This window comes from Carcharodon carcharias, chromosome 14, assembly GCF_017639515.1.
Source record: "Carcharodon carcharias isolate sCarCar2 chromosome 14, sCarCar2.pri, whole genome shotgun sequence".
NCBI classification, from domain to species: Eukaryota; Metazoa; Chordata; class Chondrichthyes; order Lamniformes; family Lamnidae; genus Carcharodon; species Carcharodon carcharias.
In genome coordinates, this window is record NC_054480.1 from 33,692,887 (window position 1) to 33,714,030 (window position 21,144).

The window sequence follows — 21,144 nt, forward strand, 5'->3', positions numbered from 1 at the left end:
TTTCTCTCATTTCTCTCATATTTTCTCTCATGCCCCCGCCAAGCTCACCTGGTCCATAAGACCCACCTTCTGCTCCCTCAACCCGATTTTCACTATACTTACCACCCAACTTCCTTTCCTGGCCCACATATTATTGTTAATGGTTCTCTCACCTCATGTACTGTTCAGTCTCCTTCAATACCACCTTTGTTACCATTCTCCTCAAAAAAAACCCTTGATCCCCTCCAGCCTTGCAAACTACTGCCCTGTCTCCAACCTCCCATTTCTCTCGAAAGTCCTTAAATGTGCTATTGACTCCAAAACCCATACTATCTTTTTCAGAACTCCATGTTTGAATCCATTCAACTTGATTTCTTTCCCACCACAGTACCAAAATGGCTCTTATTAAAGTCACAAATGACATCCTATGTTACTGTAACCATGGTAAACAATCCCTCATTGTCCTTCTCGGCCTGTCTGCAGCCTTTGACACGGTTGACCACACATCCTCCTCCACGGTCTTTCCATCAGCTAGGTGGGAACTCCTGCAAAGCAGCTTGAGATGTTTTACTATGTTAAAGGTGCAATATAAATGCAAGTTGTTGTTTTATCTCTAAATCGATTTAGCTTCCACTTTGCAGACTAGTCTCAAAGGTGAGCACCAGTCCCTATGTCCCAGAGAGGATTTTCATTTGTCCAGATATCTAATGCTTGTAGCACACTTGGTTAAGAAACGGGAAACCATTTTCATTTTATTTTATCTGCTGATTATTTTTGTTTTCAGAAAGTAGCAGAATATCAATCTACCTGTCAAACAAATTTATTAATAAACAATAAGCAAAAACTAGCAATAACACAATGTATACCTTTACAGTCACTGTTAAGCTTCACTAGCTTCATGTATGGCAAAAATGAACAGTTCATAACTCCTAAGATGAACTAGGATATAACTGATTTCCTTGTGGAGTGTTTTATTTGATCTTTTCTCACAAAATACAGCACTTATCTACTTTGATTAAATCTCTTTGGAGGTTTCAAAGAGGCACACTGATTTGAAAAAGACAGGATAACAGATGGCTTCAAAATAGTGACTGGAACCAAGCAGAACTTAAATAACTGGCTCTTAAATTCAAGAGTAGCTGCCATCAAATATACATTTGATCCAATCACATAGGATATTTGTATTTGAATTAAACAACCTGGACCCTCTCCTTGATCACCTGTCATCTTACAAAGCAATTAATTATCGCTTCATGTGTTGAGTTATGGATGGGATATTATTACTATTAGTCAAGTTGTTTTTAAACCGTTTATATCCTTTGGCAAAATGAAAGAAGCAATACAGAATTAAATCTTTATATACCAATATGGAAAAGACATAGTAATATTTATTTCCAACTTAATTATAAGATAAAATATCACCACAAATCATATATTTGATGACAGAGGTCTTGTGGCTCATTCAGTAGCACCCCTGCCTCTAAGCCAGAAACTCTGGGTTCTGTAAAGGGTTAACATTAGAAGCACAAGATGCTAAAGTAATGCTGATATAACATCACGTGTTTGAGTAACAATTACATGGGAACACCACCACCTGAAAATTCCCCTTCAAGCCACCAACCAGCCCTACTTGGAAATATATCACTGTCACTGGGTCAAAATCCCAGAACTCCCTCCCTATCAGCACTGTGTATGTATCTACACCACATGGACTGCAACGGTTCAAGAAGGCAGCTCACCATTACCTTCTCAAGGGCAATTAGGGATGGGCAATAAATGCTGGTCTAACTGGCGATGCCCGTATCCCATGAGCAAATATATATAAAAAAGAAACGCGGTGGCAGCGGCCAACCTGGCAAGTCAAGAGATTCTTGAAAGTAGGATGAAAAGAACATGTTCAAGACTCACCAAAAAGTCAGAGCATCGCGGGTGCAGCAGATGCAAACTGAGACACAGATCTGGAGTCCGGACAGTGGTGAGCCCAGAGCAGAATCAACACGCAATACCAATGAAGCAGCATCAATTCCAGGGTTTGGTAGTAACATGGAATCCATACTACCACTCCCAGAACGATTCAGGAGCACTGAAGGCTTGTAATGGGCTCAAAACTGGGATAATGAGAGAAAGAGGTTTACAAGGTATAGAACCGCTTCTGGTTTGCACAAAAAAAAAATCAAAAGGATCAGGTCAGTATATTACCCTACGTAGTTGGATAAATTGCCGACGACATAATAGTGAAGCAGGGTGTCGATGAGACTACAACTTCTTGCCTTGAAAACATTTGATTCATATTTCAGTGTCCACAGAAATTTAATTATAGAAAGGGCAAAATGTTACATGAGAAAACAAGGACTAGGCGAAAGCATAGATTCGTTCATCAACAATCTGTACTGGCTGGCAGGGAACTGCAATTACGGAATCTTAAGGGATTGATTCATGATAAAATAGTAGTTGGAGTCCTAGATGAAGCACTATTAGATCTTTTACAGGTAAGAGAGGATTTAACACTTGTCAGGGCGATACAAATTGTGAGACAAACTGAGCTTAGAAAACAAAATCCAGTATTTGTTCATGGAGAAGATTGAGTGCGAGCATTCAGTTTATAAGCCATTAGAGGGAAAGGGCACCCAAACTGAAGCCCGGCAAAACAGGGAAAAGCATGCCAATCACCATCTTGAAATGTCTTAGGTATAGCTTGCACAAACCGCATGAGAGGAATGTCCAGCAAGGGGAGCAGATTTCCACAATGGTGGAAAAATAGGCCATTTTAAAACTGTCTGTTGCTTGAGAACATTGATAACCTGTAAAAAGAGTGGGGGGAAGGAGTTGGAATTAAAGCCAAACCACATACAAGAAGTGGAAGAACCACAGAAAAGGGAAACAACTTTCCTAGGGGAAGTAAATGAAATGGAAAATAAATACTAGAGTATTAAACTTGAAGTGGATGAACACCCCACAGAGTTTAAATGAGATACAGAGTTAGGAGTTTCTGTTCTATCTGATGAGCTAAAATGGCTCAGGCAGATTACATCAAATTGCAGGGTCCTGGTGGGACTGCATTGAAAGTCAAAGGACAACTCATGGCAAAGTTGAAGTATAAAGATTGAGAAATCCTCAAACTTCGCTATGTCCTTCAAAATCAAAAATGCTCTCTGCTAAGTGGAAAAGAATGCTTAAAATTGAAGCTAATCTATAAGGTGGATGAAGTTGCTGATGAGCATTACAACAGAACATTCAGGGATGAATTTCCAAAATTATTTACAGGCCACAGGAAAATAAAGACGGAGTACCATATCACCCTACGAGCTGATGCTAAACCAATTTGCCTCTTTACAAAGCGGAAAGTCCCTCACCCCACCCTCTTGGACAAAGTTAAGGGTGAAATTTTGTTTGTTATTCATTCATGGGATGTGGGCATCACTGGCTAGGCCACCATTTATTACCCATCCCTAATTTCCCTTGAGAAGGTGGTGGTGAGCTTCCTTCCTGAACCGCTGCTGTCCATGTGCTTAGGTACATCCACAATGCTGTTAGGGAGGGAGTTCCAGAATTTTGACCCAGTGACAGTGAAGGAATGGCAATATATTCCCAAGTAAGGATGGTGGGTGGCTTGGAGGGGAACTTCCAGGTGGTGGTGTTCCCATCTATCTGCTGCCCTTGTCCTTCTAGATGGTAGTCATGGGTCATGGGTTTGGAAGGTGCTGTTGAAGGAGCCTTGGAAAAGGGTACTTGTCTCAAAAGGCACCCACCATCCTTACTTGGGAATATATTGCCGTTCCTTCGCTGTCACTGTCATTCTAGATGGTAGCAGTTGTGCGTTTGGAAGGTGCTGACTAAAGAGCCTTGGTGAGTTCTAGCAGTGTATCTTGTAGATGGTACACACTGCTGCAACTGTGCGTTGGCGGTGGAGGGAGTGAATGTTTGTGGACGGGGAGCCAATCAAGTGGGCTGCTTTGTCCTGGATGGTGTCAAGCTTCTTGAGTGTTGGTGGAGCTGCACTCATCCATCACATTCCTGACCTGTGCCTTTGTAGATGGTGGATAGGTCTTGGGGAGTCAGGAGGTGAGTTACTCTCTGCAGGGTTCCCAGCCTCTGACCTGGTCTTGTAACCACATTATTTATATGGCAAGTCCAGTTCGGTTTGAGAACATGTTACAGCAGGGAGTTATATCACTGGTCACCATGACAATGAAATTGTGTTCAGGAATGGTCACGGTCCCACAGCTAAGCAGCTCTATAAGAATTTGCTTGGATTTAATTCAACTAAACAAATCAGTGGAATGTGAGATCCACTTAATGGCCTCAGTGGGTTAGAATCTTGTCACACTAGCCAAGAGTACTCTATTCACCAAATTTGATGCAAATAGTGGACTTTGGCAGTTGTCTCTGTACAAATAATCCAGATTGCTGACCACATTTATATTGCCATTCAGTCATTATTCCTTCAATAGATTACCATTTGGAATTGCTTCTGTTCCTGAAATTTTCTAGAGAACAATGCCTCAACCTCTGCAGTCTTAAACCCAACCACCTCCACACCCCTCCCTGATATGCCAAAACCCTCCTTGCCCAAGACCCAAGACTTGTCGGCTTCAGGGATACATGGGCCTTCTTACTCCTGTTTGTTGCAGATCTGGCAGCAGCTACTATCGTACCCTTGGTGCTGCTAAGACTGATGGAGCTGCCAATTTGGATTGGCTGGCAGTTCCAGAGGTTGGGACTTCATCTCCAGTAAGGGTCGGAAGTCATGTTCGGCCCTTGTTTAGCTTGGCCACTGAGCATTATGGCTGCAGGTTGGCCTGGAGTGCGTCGGTTCCAAGCCGACTTAGCTTCCAGGTTGGTTGGGGTTGGGGGGGGCTGGGGAACGGCGGTGGTGTTGGAGGCAAGCTGTCCACCTCCTGTATTATTTAACCCACTGTGTCATCTTGAGTGATGCTTTCTGCCAGCTTCTCAGCCTCTAGGCACTGTCTGTTGTGTTGACCTGAAAGGGACGTGATTGACAGGTATTAGCATTTAGTGTGAAGGCTAAGCACAGACAGTTTAGTGGCTGCTGAAGTAAGTTGCACTTTGTCATGCAAGTGAGATTTCAGTGAAATGAAACAGAATGCAATATATTCAAGAAACCTGAGCATGTCCTCCCACCTCATCACTCACAACACCCTGACCTGATGCATCCCACAATCTCCATAATATCCTCTGCGACTGGAGAGAGAACTATAATACATGTTATCCTTATTTCTGAATCATTTCCACCTTACAATTGCTCACGTGCTTGCCCTGCAACAAAGAAACAAGAGTGTTAGTGGCAACCTAAGGAGGGGGGAGCAGAGTGGAGACGATGAGTCCTGGGTGAGATGAGGAATGAGTGCTGAATTGGCAATTTGATGTATGTGGAATATCTCTGGTACCTTTTCTCAATCTATAATTAGACTAACAGGCAGATTCTGATTTAGAACTTTAAAACTATAAACCAGTTAAGAAGCCTTGTTTAACAGAAACTGCCTGGCAGTGGCAATTATCTGTCAATGAATTGAAAGGGTTGCCTGAAGAAGTATTAATCACTGTAGTTGGAAGCTGACTTAGCACTTGCAACTTGGGTGTGATTCACCAGTCCTTTATAAAAGCAGACAGGTAGATGATTGTTTAGTGAGTTTTAAGATTTTATCACTCGAAACAGGACAGCACTTTAAACTGATAGTGGACAGATAAAAGTATTGCATTAAATTTACAGTTTAGCTACTTAAACTATTTAATAAATCTACAGATAACAGTTGAGATATGTTTCTAAACTTGAAACCTAATTAGTTAAATAAAACACAATAAAGATGGCAGAGCAGGTGACGTGTTGCAGCTGTAGCACATGGGACCTGCTGGACACCAGCATGACAACAACATCTGCAGTGAAGTATTTGCAGCTCAAGGAACGTTGGCTCAGAGTTAAAGAGCTGAAGTCTGACCTTTGGACACTGCGATACATCAGGGAGGGGGAAAGTTACTCGGACACTTCATTCCAAGAGGCAGCCACACCCTTTAGGCTAGGTACTTCTGATTTGGTCTGTGGCCAGGAACACGAGGGTGTGACTGCAAGTGAGGTAGATATGGGGACTCGGAAGGTTGCAATGGAGGAGCCTCAGTCCCTGCAATTGTCCAACAGGTTCAAGATTCTTGCAGCCTGTGTGGACAAAAGCAGGGTCTGCAAGGTAGATGAGCAAACTGACTATAGCACTAAGGTGTAGTGAGCCATTCAAATGGGGAGGGTAAAAAGGAATGTAGTTGCAGTAGGGAACAATGTAGTTAGGAGGCTAGATACTGTTCTCTGCAACTATGAACATGAGTCCCAAAAGATGTGTTGTTTACCTGGTGCCAGGGTTAAAGATATTTTCCTCTGGGTTGGAGAGGACCTTGGACTGGGAGGCAAAGGAACCAGTTGTCATGTGGCATGAGGGTACCAATGAAATAGATAGGACTATGAAAGAGGTTCTGCTCAGGGAGTGTGAGCAGCTGAAAGCTAAATTATGAAACATAAACATAATCTAATAATAATAGTAATTTGTAGTAATAGTAGTAATAATATTACTACCTGAGCCCCTAGCAAATTGGCATAATATAATTAAGATCAGAGAGTTGAATGCATTGCTCAATGGATTTCAATGCATGGAGCATGAATACCAGTACTCGGCAAAGAGAGAGCTGTACCTTTGAGATGGTCTTTACCTGAACTGTGCTGGGACCGTGTTCTGGTGAGTTGTATTATAAGAGCTGTAGGGAGGGCTTTAAACTAATAGTTGGGGGGAGGGTTCATGTGAAGGGCGATTTGGAAAGTTAAAGAGAAAAGACAAGGCAATAGTTCATTAAAGTGCTATGGATAATAATAACCAGAGTATGACAAGAAGGGACAAAGCATACAAATCTAAGAATGCTTCAGCAAACACGGTCAGAGTAGGGAAAAATGGCATTAAATTAACAGAGGGGAAGAAGAGTCAGGTAAATTGAGATTTAGAAATCCAAAGATAAAAATTGAGGCAATAGAAAAGTACACTAATGTGGGTAAAGACAAGCTGAGTGGAACAGGAAGGGACAGAGAGTTTAAAGGGAATATTGCATTAGAAAATAAGGTCCATGCAGGGAGTAGGAGTAAAAAATAAAATAAAATTGGAGTCACTTTATCTGGGCGGATAGTCAAGATCCAAAGTTGCTTGAGGGCATCCTACAAGGCCATCTGCAACATCACCCACTGAAAATCAGCAGACTTCCACCAGCCACGCTGCAACCACTGGGGTAGAACTGCATAGGAACACTAGATCAAGTAAAGGCACCTGCAAAATTGGCATGAAAGAAAATCACAAGAGTGAGTAGTTCAGTTTAATATGTAATATTGGAAGTGTTGTTGGATAATGTTGTTCGGTTTTTTTGGTGTCTTTTATTTCAGGATTTTAGCCAAGAGGGCACTGTGATAGTCCATAGCAGTGTAATGGGAAAGTGGGGAATTATGGATTGATGAGGGCATTCTTTCAGAGGAACTAGAGACTGACTAATGGTTCATAGACAGCTTGTCTGAACTGATGGTATGCTGGATGTCTGCTCCCTTCTTCTTCCTCCTCCTCCTGAGGTGCTTTAATGAATGCAAGGGCTGGACACTCAAGAACTAGGTTTGGTTGAATGCAGTAGACTACTATGAAATTGGAGATGTGCAATGGTTATCCCCAATGCCAGCACCCCCAGAGATCCAGGCAGCTGAACCATTGTTTTAGAATGCCAATGGTCTGCTCCATGAGGTTGCATGGCTCTCATTGTACACGTGTTGTCCACGCATGGTCAGGTAGGGGTGGGCAATCATGAGTCACAGTACAGCAAATATTATCCAATCACGGAATCAAATCTGATGTTAGGCAATGTGTTTTGAGTTTTAATGTACAGACTGTGTGGGTGTGGTCTGTACCTTGCCCTTGCGAACAGCAGAAGGGACATGCTGTTTGATATGATCCACTGTCTTTGGGATGTAAAGCCTACATACCTAGCATCACACTGGCACTGAAATTCATATACCACATTACTCATTTGTGTGATAGGCAGAACGTTTCTTTGGCGAGATGACAGCATTCTGTTAGTGGTGAATGCCACTCGTGTTGCTACTGCACAGTAGCAGCGTGAAACAGCTTGCTTCAACTATTGCTCAAATTTTTGAGATACCAGGGTAATCTGAAGTAGACTGGGCACTTCTTATCCTTAACAAGCATGACTATATCAACAAAATGCACGCCATTCTTAATGACAGGTCCAAATTCGTATCCATTGGACCTGCCACTCAACATTACCTTGCTCGAAAGTATACTAAAAAAACACTTGCTGGACTTTTGTAAGATCAATGAGCAGCCGCATAATATATATGACAGGATTTGTCCTCACGGCTCGCTATATCCGCATATGTATGGGCTGCCCAGGACACACAAAAGTGATGTCTCTTTATGCCCTATCTTATCTATGACTGGTTCTGCACAACATGAATTGGCCAAATATTTGGGAGAATTGTTACAACCAGTTTTGAACAAGTTTTTCACATACACGGTGAAAGATTCCTTCACATTTGCGAAGACCATACAGGACTTGCATATCGATAGCAATGCTGTGTCCATGTGCTCATTTGACATTGCTAGCCTGTTCACCAATGTTCCACTTAAGGAAGTCATAGATATCAGTACTGCAGCGCTATATCATGGCGATCTAGACCCGCCACCATTATATGAATCAATTTTCATCAAAATTATGAACTCGGCAATTCATGCAGTTCAGTTCAGTTTTAACTACACTGTGTATGCCCAAATAGATGGTGTTGCAAGGGGATTCTCTCTAGGCCCAACTCTTGCAAACATCTTTGTTGGGTTCCATGAGAAATGTGTCCTACCCCTTGCATATTTCAGATATGTGGATGATGCATTTGCTATATTTAAATTGGCAGCTGCATGTAATAATTTCCTTACATGTCTTAATGGGCTCCATCCTGTGCTCAAATTCACCTTTAAAATGGAGCAATCAAAATGAACTCCCCTTCCTGGACGTACTAGTTGAGAAATCTGCCAGGGGGTTCTCTACCATGGGCTACCGCAAACCTACCTTCACTGGTCAATATAAACGTTGGGATTCTTACAGTTCCACATGCTATAAGATTGGTTTATCGGTAACCTCATAAATAGGGCCTATGCCAGCTTGGTGCCGAAATAAGGTGCATCAAAGACATCCTGCAGGGCAAGCTTTGAGATGTTGATAATCACACCAACTCCAGACTGAAAGGATCCTGAAGCATAGAAATTGAGAGCTATGCTGACCTTAATGGCCAGCGGGAGCCCTGTGAGTTGCTGGTCTGCTTGCAGGAGGTGACATAGTTCAGTGACTACCTCCATTGTGAATCGTAGTCACTTTGGACACTGCCCCTGGCTGAGGTGGAGGGAGTAGAATTGCTCCCTGAATACTGTAAGTGAGTAGACCCTTCAGTTGGGAGCCCTTCTCCTCTACAGCTTCTGAAGCTCCCAAAGCATGCAGCTTCCCCTCTGTTCCCTGTGCTCCATCATCCTGTCATTTTGCAATCCAAGAAAGACTATTACTATAACCCCTATATAACTATGGTGATAGCAGGTTCTCTGCTGACATGCTTTCAAACTCCACGGAACGCCTTGCTAATGTCCAGCACCACTCCCTCTTGCCTCCAATTTATAAGAGTTCCTCCAATAAAACAGAACACAGAACTTCCACTCATTCTTCAACAGCAGAAGTCAAATGTACCTCTCCTGGAAGTCCGCTGTTGATTCCTTTAAATAGCACTGTTAGGAAGTCCCTTGAGCAACTGAACACATCTTCAGCTGTGAGTGTTTAAGAGAAGTCATTAAAAGGACCCATGACTTCCAAAATGGCTGAGTTATGTTGTGATCTGTCCACTCTGCATGCTACCAGAGCAAGCATGCTATGAGGGCACTATTGCCATTCCTAATGTGCCTAGAAGCGGATTAACTGTCTTTTTCAGCATCTCAAAGCTCCCCTAGCATAGGCACCAGCAGCATTCCAGAGCTTAATTTTGCAACCAAAATATCAATTACAGAATTAGATCAAATACTTTTTGATAAAAATGTTTTCCTGTTATTTACTTACAGCCCAATAAATCCAAACCTTACTACAAAAAGTCTAATTTTAAACTTGGTCTGTCCTGGAGAAAAGTAATGTGTTAAACATTTATCTAATCTATAGATTATATGGACCACAAAAATCCATTGGAGATCTAAGGGTAAGTAAAATTAAATGAGTGTTTATGCTCTCCAAAGGAAAGATTGAAGAAACTATGATCAGAGAAAAACCCAATGAAACTTTTTCATTTTCTTTTTAGTTTAATTTGACGTATCAGCCCAGAAATATCAAATGCTTTTGCCTGAGGTGTCTCATCCAAAAAGCATGGTGCTATACTATTTAATATTTATTACAAAGGCAATGTAGGAAAGAACAACTGACTACTTTTAATCCAAAATTCTGGAGAAAACTATGATGTAATGGAGTTGTCATGAGTTCACAGGATCTAAGCTGGTTGGCAAAGTAGAAACCAAGACACAGAGCTTTTTTCCATAGAGAGAGTGTTTATTGACTTTGTCCAGTTTCAGCGTTTTCCCACTCAATCTAGTGTTCCAGCTAAACTCCAATCTATACATGCTCAAAGTACTTAATTAAATAATGTCCTTCACCTGTGTATCATAATAATCTAATTAACATACCATTAACATCATGTACTGATTTACTGCTTACATGTACCACTGTGTCCCCATAGTTTTGTGTTGCACAGTGTATCTCCCATTAGATCGACTTAATTTAGGTCGGTCCTCGCAGGGACATTAGTTTAACATTTGACTATCAAAACACTAAACTGCAACATTTAACAGGTTGATTTTAATTGGGCTTGATTTTTTTTCTGAGTTGGCTTGCTTTGGCTGCATTGCAGTTGGCTGTGCTGTTTAGTATTTACATTTGTTTCATTACAATATCCAATAACAATAACAATATTAGTGGTAAAGTAAACTGCTAACATGTTCCTTCTATAATAATTAGAAAAAAATAATACTCTTTTTATCACTCAGATAAATAAATCTTAATAGCACAACTTGTTAAATGATGGTACACTATAACTGTCAAATCAGATGGTTAAAAAGACCTGCATTTACACAGCACATTATCACATCCCTTAGAAACACCTCAAAGGTGTTTAATGGAGAATAAATTACCTTGAAGCGTAGTGCTTGTTATACAAGAAAATGACACAGCTATTTTTCACACAGCATGTTCCCACAAACAACAGTAAGATGAATGACCAGTTAATCTATTTTCGATAGTGTTGGCTGAAAGAGAAATGTTAGTCAGGACACCAAGAGAATTCTTCCCTGAATATTTCTGACCAGTTACCTGAATCTCTAGAACAAGGGAAATGGGATCCTGATTTAATCTTTTATCTGAAGGATAGCTTCTCAAATAATGCAACCACCCTAAATAAGGGCATTGGAAACTTCCTTGAGCTAACAAAATAATTTTGCTTTAACTTTAGACACAAAGCAAAATAAACCTGCACGATTTAATCACCAAAACCTGCAATGCATTGTCATTAATGAGGACTTCTTTATCGCCAAGAAATGAAACAGAATGTCCTAAATTTTGTTAACATACTAATAATTAACACACACAAATGAAGTAGAACATCCTAAATTAATTCCAGGGCATTAATATATCTCAAGACCATGATGACATTAACTTTTCAAGCACTGTTCCTATTGTTTATATTTCTCATCCATTGGCTGTGTTAGCATCACATAACATATTCTAGCCTACACTTTAGTCTAACTGCATTTTTATTTTTTAACATATAAATTAAAAGACTTAGTAGCTCACCTAAGTTCAATTGTTGAATATGCTGCTTAATTTGATAGTAAACCAGAAAGACCAGTAAGGTTCTAGTTTTGATCATTAATATTGGGTTAGGTAATCCCTGCTGAGAAATCATGAGATAGCACGTTAAATAGAATATTTCCAGCACTTTCTATTTCATATCAGAGAGTACAATTGGTCTTGGTGTTTTCAGACCAGGAAGAAGAAAACTCAAGCAGGGTTTCTCTCTCTAATGGTTATCTGGTAACTCGATTGGAAAATGAGAGTGTCTGAATGTTGGCTGAGAATATGATTGGATGGAAAGATGTTGGTCCAGCAGTCAACAGAGCATTGACATTCACTCACATATAAAAAGCAAAAACTTGAATAACATACCAAAGGAAAGGCAAGTAACAAGGAGGAAATTAGAAAAAACAATTTCCTCTTAATTTTAGATTTCCTGACGCCATTAACATATATTAATTCCTTGGGGTCCAAAAAATTGGTCATTGGCTTATTATTAGCAAATTCAAGGGGCCTAATGCCTGCTATAGGCCATCAATAGGGATGCCTGTTGAGCAAACCATCATGATATAAACATGTTTCCAAAACTGTTTGGCCATGAGAGGTTAGTCCTCTAAATTTGACTACTAACACCTATTTTCTACCATTTCCCCCATTGTGCTTTGGGCCTCCTAAAGCAAAATTTTCACAATATTTTGGTCGTAGGACATAGGACTTATGAGCAGGAGTAGGCCATTCAGCCCTTTGAGCCTGCTCTGCCATTCAAAAAGATCATGGCTTATCTGGTTGTGTCTCAACTCCACTTTGCCATATGCCTCCCATAACCCTTGGTTCCCATTATCTATCAAAAATCTGTCTAACTCTGCCTTGAATAAATTCAATGACCCAGCCTCCAGCACTTTCTAGGGAAGAGAATTTCACATACTAACAATGCTTTGAGAGAAAAAAATTCTCCTCATCTCCATCAAAAATGGGAGACCTCTTATTCATGTAACCCTGTGATCCTTCTGGCAATGTCTTCCATTTTGTGTATACTTATATGAATGCATTATTGGTGAAAAATTACAAAAAAGAACTGCAAGGAAATACTAAAGGCTGACCGCAGTATTTTCCTTTGTTTCAGTTTTGATAAATTTATAACCATGTTTACAAATAGCATCTGTGGAATTTTAATGTCCAATAATAATTACAGAAACAAAACATGTTCATCAAAAAACTCTCTCTCTGTTTTATTAGCGGAGCTGTTAGCTTGGTGTAATAAATGGGTTAATGCTTCTGATAAGATAGCAGTGAATGAAATGCTTTGAGAATTTATATGCAAGTTTTCCAAGGCATAATTTCAGAGCCACATTTACAGATTTAGTAAAACTAACAGGCAGAAGTTGTTTTACTATCCTACAATTGCATTTCTGATCTTTTCTGTATGGATAGAAAAATATCTAACATTGTAATCTACATGAGAACCCAACAACCTTTCACCAGTAGATCAACAACTGTGGAAAGGAGGTGGGATGTTCTCCTTTTACCTCCAGCTCTTGGAATAATAAGAGTCCTGATTAGAGTAATTTGGTAACTATCAGTGTCACACAGATTTTGCCATCACTATCATAAGGTTGTGGATTCAAGTTCCACGACAGAGACCAGAGGACAAAATCTGCCGGACCCTCCAGCAGGGTACTGAAGGAGTGCTGTGCTGTCAAAGGTGCCAGCTTTCACATGAGACTTTAAGCAGAGGTCTCAACTGGATGTAAAAGATCCTATGACACTAATATGAAGAAGAACAGAGGAATTGTCCCTAGTGTTCCAGTGAATATTCATCCTACAATGAACATCAAAAAAACAAACGATTATCTGGTCATTATCACATGGTCGTTGGTGAGAACTTGCTGTGTGGAAATTGGTTGCTGCATTTCTTTCATTAAAACAGTGACCATTGTTCAAAATTATTTCACTGGATGTAAAGCAAGTTGAATAATGAAAGGCACTACATAAATGTATGTCTTTCTTGCTGTCTTTCTTTATCTTTTAGAGAAAAAAAGGATTCTGCCCGCGGACTATTGGTTTTCTGTCAAATGTATGAAAACTGTAGATTACGCTTTGCTTGTCAATGAATTATAATATGGCAATAGGATAGTTCCACCACTTAAAAGTGGAAAGTCAACTAATGATACTTTTTTCAAAGAATTTCATAAAGACTAATAGTCCAACCTACTCAGCCATATATGTAAGGGGTAGAGTTTACAAAATCATGCTCTTGGCACAAATTTGTGAAACCTACTCTATAAATTCAACCAGGAGACACCATCAGCTTCTTTGACTGTATAAGTGAAGCAGCACTATGATAATCGGCTAGATCTTGCAGGAAAAATAATGGCATGTTAAGGACGCATGCCATTATTAATGTGGAAATAGACCACCAGGTTTAGGCAATTATGAGATACCCTAAGTTGTGAATCTCCTTGCTGGTTGATTTACGTCGCTCTGCTGTTTGTTTCTCACAAGTTGGATCTCACCTTTAGTTTCCCCGTTATTTTTTTAAGAATTGGCTGGAGTTGCACAATAATTGCCCATTAAACTTTCCACAGAAAGCTGAGTTTGGTAATTAACAGAATAAATACCTTCTTGACCAGTCTGGCCCAGGAACTGAACAATTCAAATGCTGGAGTTATATTCTTTCAGGTGATTAAATATTCTTCTAGGCTTAGACATGTCAAATTAATTTCATTCTTACTTTTCCATTCAGTTTCCTTTTTCTTAAACATATCTTTCTTTCCCGTTTTTAATTTTTATTTCTGCGCCTGATTTGTCTCTAATACGCACTCACTAATTCACCCTCCTTTTCAGTTGTTCCTCTGTTTCTTTCTCAATCCTTAAATGTCATTAGTTAAGGAGATACGCTGTTGGTCCCATCATTCACTGAGGTCCCACATGCCCTGTCACCCTCATCACACCTTGATCAGCTCACACTTCCAGCAAGTGATAGCACATTTCAGCTAAGAAGTGCAGATAAAAGCCTATCTAGTGAGGCACGCCATGAGATGCCCACTCCAGCAAGATCCAGCCCATCACATAGGAGGTGCACAAAACATCGTCATATTTAAAACTTCATAGTTCAACATCAGAACAGGTACACAACAGAGGTAAGTTGTGTGGGTGCTTGAAGATTATTCTTCTTTGAAAAGCTAACATTGACCACAGCTACAACGAGGAACCTGTCAATTTTTTTATATTGGATATATGAAAGTAGCACAAAAATTAACAGTGGACTTCTGATGACCTGAAAGAAGGATCTGAAAACAGCCTTCCCTGGGCCAATGTTGCATTAACCAAGTATTAAAGTAATCTCATCTTAAATGAACAATTGTCAGACTCTGGCAACTTGCAAACCAAACAAAGTTCCTCATTTTTATTTTTCTTGTTGCAGAAGAACAAACCTTTTTATTCTTCATATTGTTTTTCCTTGAGAGAACAAGCAAATGACTAAATGAGAAACCTAATCCTATTTACTCATCCCCTCAAAAGAAAGAAAAGTCCTGCAATAAACTACAGGCTCAATACTGGGGCCCAATTGTGCCTTGATTTTGTCCTCTTAGAACTTCAAGAAAGTAATAAAAATACATCAGGGAGACCTTCTGTAATGCATTCCCTTGCCCAGCAATGGGACAACAGTGTACATAAGGGGTTGGTTTTAATCCACGCTGCTTCAGGGAGCTAGCTGCTGTGTAGTTTAAATAATACCCGAAAAATGTATTACCCCATTATCACTTGATTCCTCACTGGCGTCACCTTAACTGAGCACTTTTATATTTTAGGCAGTCATGCTGCCCATTTAACTTAGGGGCGAGCCTCATTAAAACATGCAAATCAAAGTCCTATGATGTCATCAGAATCTCAACAGTATTTCAACAGTCCTCCCTCTTGAGGAAACCTGGGGCTGAATAATATGCCCCCAAATCAGGACTACTCCCCATCTCTGGAGATATATTATCGGGCGCACTGACATCGGGTTGGGTTCCTGAAATTATCATGCCAGTTTGTCTAACACGGTGGGCAGGTGGGCTTAAAAATCAGGAGCCAGCTCGCATTATCTAAATTTCATTTAAGTGGGTATTTAAGGTCATTAAGGGCCCAATTGACTGCTATGATATGGTATATCAGCAATAATACGCCTGCAGGGTCTGATTTACACCATGTGGGGTTCCCTTTTTTTATGAGGAAGCTTTTAAGGTGGGTTTAAAAGGTTCAGCTGAGCCCTACGTCTTCGCAGTTCAGAGAGCTGTAATTGCCGGGGCTGCTTCATTGAAGGAGCAGAGTTTCAATTTCAAACTCATATTGATTAGAGGCCTTTTCTTGAGTGCTCAATTTAGTTATTGTCTATCATCCAGAGCTATGGAGTAGCTGAGAGAAATGGGCATTGTGGTCTGGGTGGGCGACACAAACTCCAGTCAGGAGGATGAGGAAGAGGAGGAGGAGAGTGAGAGGGAGAAGGGCAGATCATTGTTTGGGGGGGGGGAGGGGGGGTAGGGGGTCCAGTTTGCACTGGTAGTGCATGAAGAGGCCAGAGCTGCACCAGGTCCAGAGGGTGATGAAGCTGTCATACATCCTCAGTGGAGGCGGAGGAGGATTTATGCAGGCCCTTGAGTATACAGGCAGAGACTGAGCTATCTGCAGATGTCAGAGACTCAATACAAGAGAAGGCTCAGGCTATCAACAACCACAGTCACATCACTCTGTGTCATGCTCACAGGGGAGATCTCCTCCAACTGCATTGGGGGGCACCCAATGCCTGTAGCTTTGAAGGTCAGTGTCATGCTCAACTTCTGTGTGGCAGGCTCTTTTTAGAGGAGGAAGACATTCTCTGTGCGGCTGTGGCCTCGAGCGGCCTGCCACTGCTGAGAGACAGGAGAATCTCCAGTCGCCAGAGCACTACATGAAGATGGTGTCAATGGTGGATGGACTGATGAGATGTGACTCACATCAGATGTGCTCCGAGAGGTACTTCCTGATGGCAGCAGCTTCTGCTCACCCTCTGCCACTAGGACCATTTGGTTCTCCTGCCAGTTGGTGAGGTCCCAGGAGCTGTGTCTGTGCCCATGCTCCCAGTCCCCTTGTCGCCTTGGCTCTGGATACCTGAGCACAGAGCCAGGGTGCTGGTGTGCAGATTCGAACACATACCAACAACTGCATCTGCAATGGGCTCAGCTTTACCCTCCGGGACAGTTGCCAGTCTGTCCAAGGAGGAAGCTTGGTGCTCTAAGGAGTGGGTGATCACAGTGCACATGACCTGGATGGACACCTCCACAATCTGGGCCAGAGCATGCAACCCTTCTGGTATACCCACCAACTCTTCATGGACCTCATGCTGGACATCCAGAATCTACTGCCTTGCGGACAACTCCAGAGACTTATTATCCGACTCAGAATCAGTCTCTGGATCTCCCCGGACACTCATCTGGCTGCCCGAGGCCTGCTCCACCATGCTTTCTGGCAGCTGGATGTGTGACTGAGAAGTGCCCCCACCAGTGTGTGCATGTCACTGTTCTGATCCACAAATCCCTGCCGAGGTGCCAGTATCTGGGATGATGCTTGGGGCAGATCTAGGAAGTGACACTGCTTCCTCCAAGGGCTCTTCCTCCTCCTCCTCAGACGGGAGTGGTGGTATGGCATCCAGAGGAAGGGTCTGCAGAAGAGACTTCAGCTGTGACAAAGAGACATGAGTCAGGGGGTTAGTGGGCATCACAGATCTTGCCACATCAACGCATAGTCACTAAACTCTGCCACATTCCTCATGTCCAACAAGAGAATGAGACTATGCAGACACAATGCACACTTGCACCAACATCTGAGGCTTCCGATCATAAAGCTTGCCAGTGTTTCAGTGTCAGAACTATATTAGAGGTTCATTGCATCATGCCAAACCTCCATCCACCTCCCATTTGCTCTCTCCTCTTTTCTATCGGTATGGACTTTTGCCATCTCACACGAACCATGCCTTCCTCCAATCTTGCCTCTGCCAATGGTCCTGGGTGATTCTGTGTCAGTGAGTGTCAACACCTCCTCCTCAGATGGTGTCAGGACCCTGAGGTTTAGAACACCCCCACCAGTCCGGCCTCACTGTTGGGCATTGTGGGCTTGCTTCTCCTGAAGAGACGCGTAAGATTGCACTCATTAGCACTGTCAGCTTATTTAATGGCATGCCACCGAACCTTTATTAGCAAAGTGCCTGGCAGCCTGAATCGTGTGCTCAAGGCCCATCTGCACATTCTGACAACCCCTCACCCTCCAACTGGACCAAATATTTAAGAGCATACTGATATTGTCATGATAGCTAAGCCTTTGTTGCATCATGATACCTTGGAGATCCAGCTAAGCTCACCTTCCTCCTGTCTTCGCAATTCCGCCCTGTAGCACACTGCTACAGCATTACACGTAGTGAGGCTTTACTCACCCTGGCTGCCCTCATGAAGTCCTTGAGCCTCTTCTGGCATTTTGACCAGGTTCTCCTCACCAGCCCAACACTGCTGACCTCCTCGGCTACCTCCTCCCAGGCAGCATGTGTGTGGCTTGGCTTCCTCCTCTTCTCACTGGATGGCATCAGCTGCTCATGTTGGTTGGATACTGCATGTGGAAGGGCTCAGAGGGAGTCCTTATTAAATTGATGGGCTGGTTTGTCCCTTCTCCCCTGCTGCTCCCCTCACTCCAATAGTCCAGACATCCCTGGAGGGAAACATGCAACAACTAGACAAATTCTCTATGCAAAGATGGGAAGAACTTGTTCAGGTTCAAAAAGAATGCCACCTCTGCTCAGTTGCAAAGTTTGGAGACAGCAGAACTCAAATAAATTCTTAGTTTAAAAGCCTAGAAATAGCTGAAGTCCAATTGGTTTTCCAAACTCTGAACAATGCTGGCATTTGCTGGGTCCCCTGACACTGTCCCGTGCCTGGGGCTCCTGTAAATTACTGGCCTTGACCTTGCTCCACCCTCCATCACTGATTGGGCAGGATGAAGGCCCGAAACCCACCCTGCAAAGTCAAGTGCCCCGATTAGCACGCTATTGGGTGCGTTTTGAAGGTGGGCCCAAAAGTCGGAAGGCCGCCAGCTTCCCGGTACAGAACTCACCCTCGGCGCCGCACCGTATTATTCAGCCTCTGGTCTGTAGGAAGATATGGTCCTGTAAGCAGAGTGTTGAATTGTTTTCACAACGTGATTCTGACTCCCTTCTTGCCACACTCATCTTCCAGTAACAAATGACCAACACTGCCAGACCACCAGCACCATTAATTTTTTAAAAAAGAAAGAATTGTGTTTATATCATGCCTTTCAAACACAAGATAACCCATTTACAACCAATGAAGTACCTTTAAGTGTCATCGCTGTTGCACTGTAGGAATATGGCAGCCAATTTGTGCACAGCCAGCTCTCACAAAGAGCAGTGTCATGACCAGGTAATCTGTTAACCTGTCATTGATTGAAAGATAAATATTGGCCAGGGCACTGTGGATAACCCCTGCACTTCTTCGAAATAGTGGCATGGGATCTTTAATGCCCACCTAAGAGAGCAGATTAGAAATCTGTATAACATCTCATTCAAAACACAGCACAGCATTGCCTCAGAACTGCACTGGAGAACCAGCCTTCATTTTTTTTTATGCTCAAGTCCAGGACCAGGGAGTGAAACCATGGGCCCCTTCTTCTGATTCCAAGCCCCTTATCAAACCCTCCTACCCGCCCCTTTAACCCTCCTGCTCACAGCCTTCAGATGCCCAGAAATGAGAACCATAGTCACAGTTGGGTCAAACTGTTTTATATAGCTTTAGCAAAATGTACTTTTGTACTCTTGTGCCTTTGTTCATAAAGCCCATAGAAAGCTTAGGTTTACGTATGATGCACTTCACTGCCACAGCTTTGACAGACAATTACACACAACTTGGTCATGCCAGCTCCACTTCTTTGAACCTCTCCTATGCAATATCTGGACAGCAACATCCAAAGACTTGAACCTCACAACCAACAAACCGCAAACAATAATTCCATGTATAAATGAGAATATCATGAGGTAACGGGGACATATTCTATTAATGCATGACTCCTGATTTCACTTCCAAATTTAAAAATGGCAAAACCTTTCAGCAAATTAGCACTAACCAATTCACATGTAGTACTGTGCTATTTCTATCCATAAGTTGTTTTTGTTAACATAAAAATTACACCTGAGTGATAAATATTTTCACAATTTAAATTCACACTAACCACACTTGCAAATGCCCAGCATGAAGCATATAATAGGAGAGCAAAGTGCTGCATATACTGGAAATATGAAATATAAACAGAAAATGCTGGAAATACTCAGTAGGCCAGGCAGCGTCTGTGGAGAGAGAAACAGAGTCAACGCTTCAGGTTCACAATCTGCACTAGTTCTGACGAAGGGTCACTGACCTTTACAACCAATGAAGTACCTGTGAAGCAAAGTAACTATTGTAAGGTAAAAAATGTGGCAGCCAATTTGTTTACGGCAAGCTCCCAAAGACAGCAAAGTGATAATGATCAGATGATTTGTTCTTGCAACTGAGGGATGAATGTTGGTCAGGACAACAGTGATAACTGCTGTTCTTCTCCAGATTAGTGTCATGGGATCTTTTATATCCACCTGACAGGGTAGAAAGGGCCTTGGTTTAATGCCTTATCTAAATAGTGACCCCTCCAACAGTGCAGCACTTCCTCAATGCTGCACTGCAGTATCAACCCAGATTTTTGTGCCCAACCGTCTGACTCAGAGGTAAGAGTATTAGCAACTGAGCCTGAGTTGACATCTCTCTTTTTCTTTCTAAAAGTTCCAAGAGAATATAGAGTGGAATTAATGCTGTAAGTCACTTCGCCCATAATTAACTCTCTTCCCATCATTTAATGGTCCTTACAAGTTAGATGTGTCACCACAATGATACAAGTCTCCAGGAAAACCGGGGCCACAGAATTAACCACTGCAACCATTTTATTATCTGTTTGTGATATTTGATGTTGGCAGCCACATGTAACAGCTAGTCAGCAAAGAGTTAAGTGTAGGATGCACAGAGTCTTCACACTGGGTTGATCAGTTAATGTACTGGCAATTAAATCAGTGGAATCAGCAGAAACAATTACAATGAAAGTAAACATTTACAGTAGCAAGTCCAACAAGCTTTGAGACCGTATTTTATGAAAGAATCGCACCAAGCTAAATATATTTTTAAGCGGACAGTAAAAATATGAGATAAA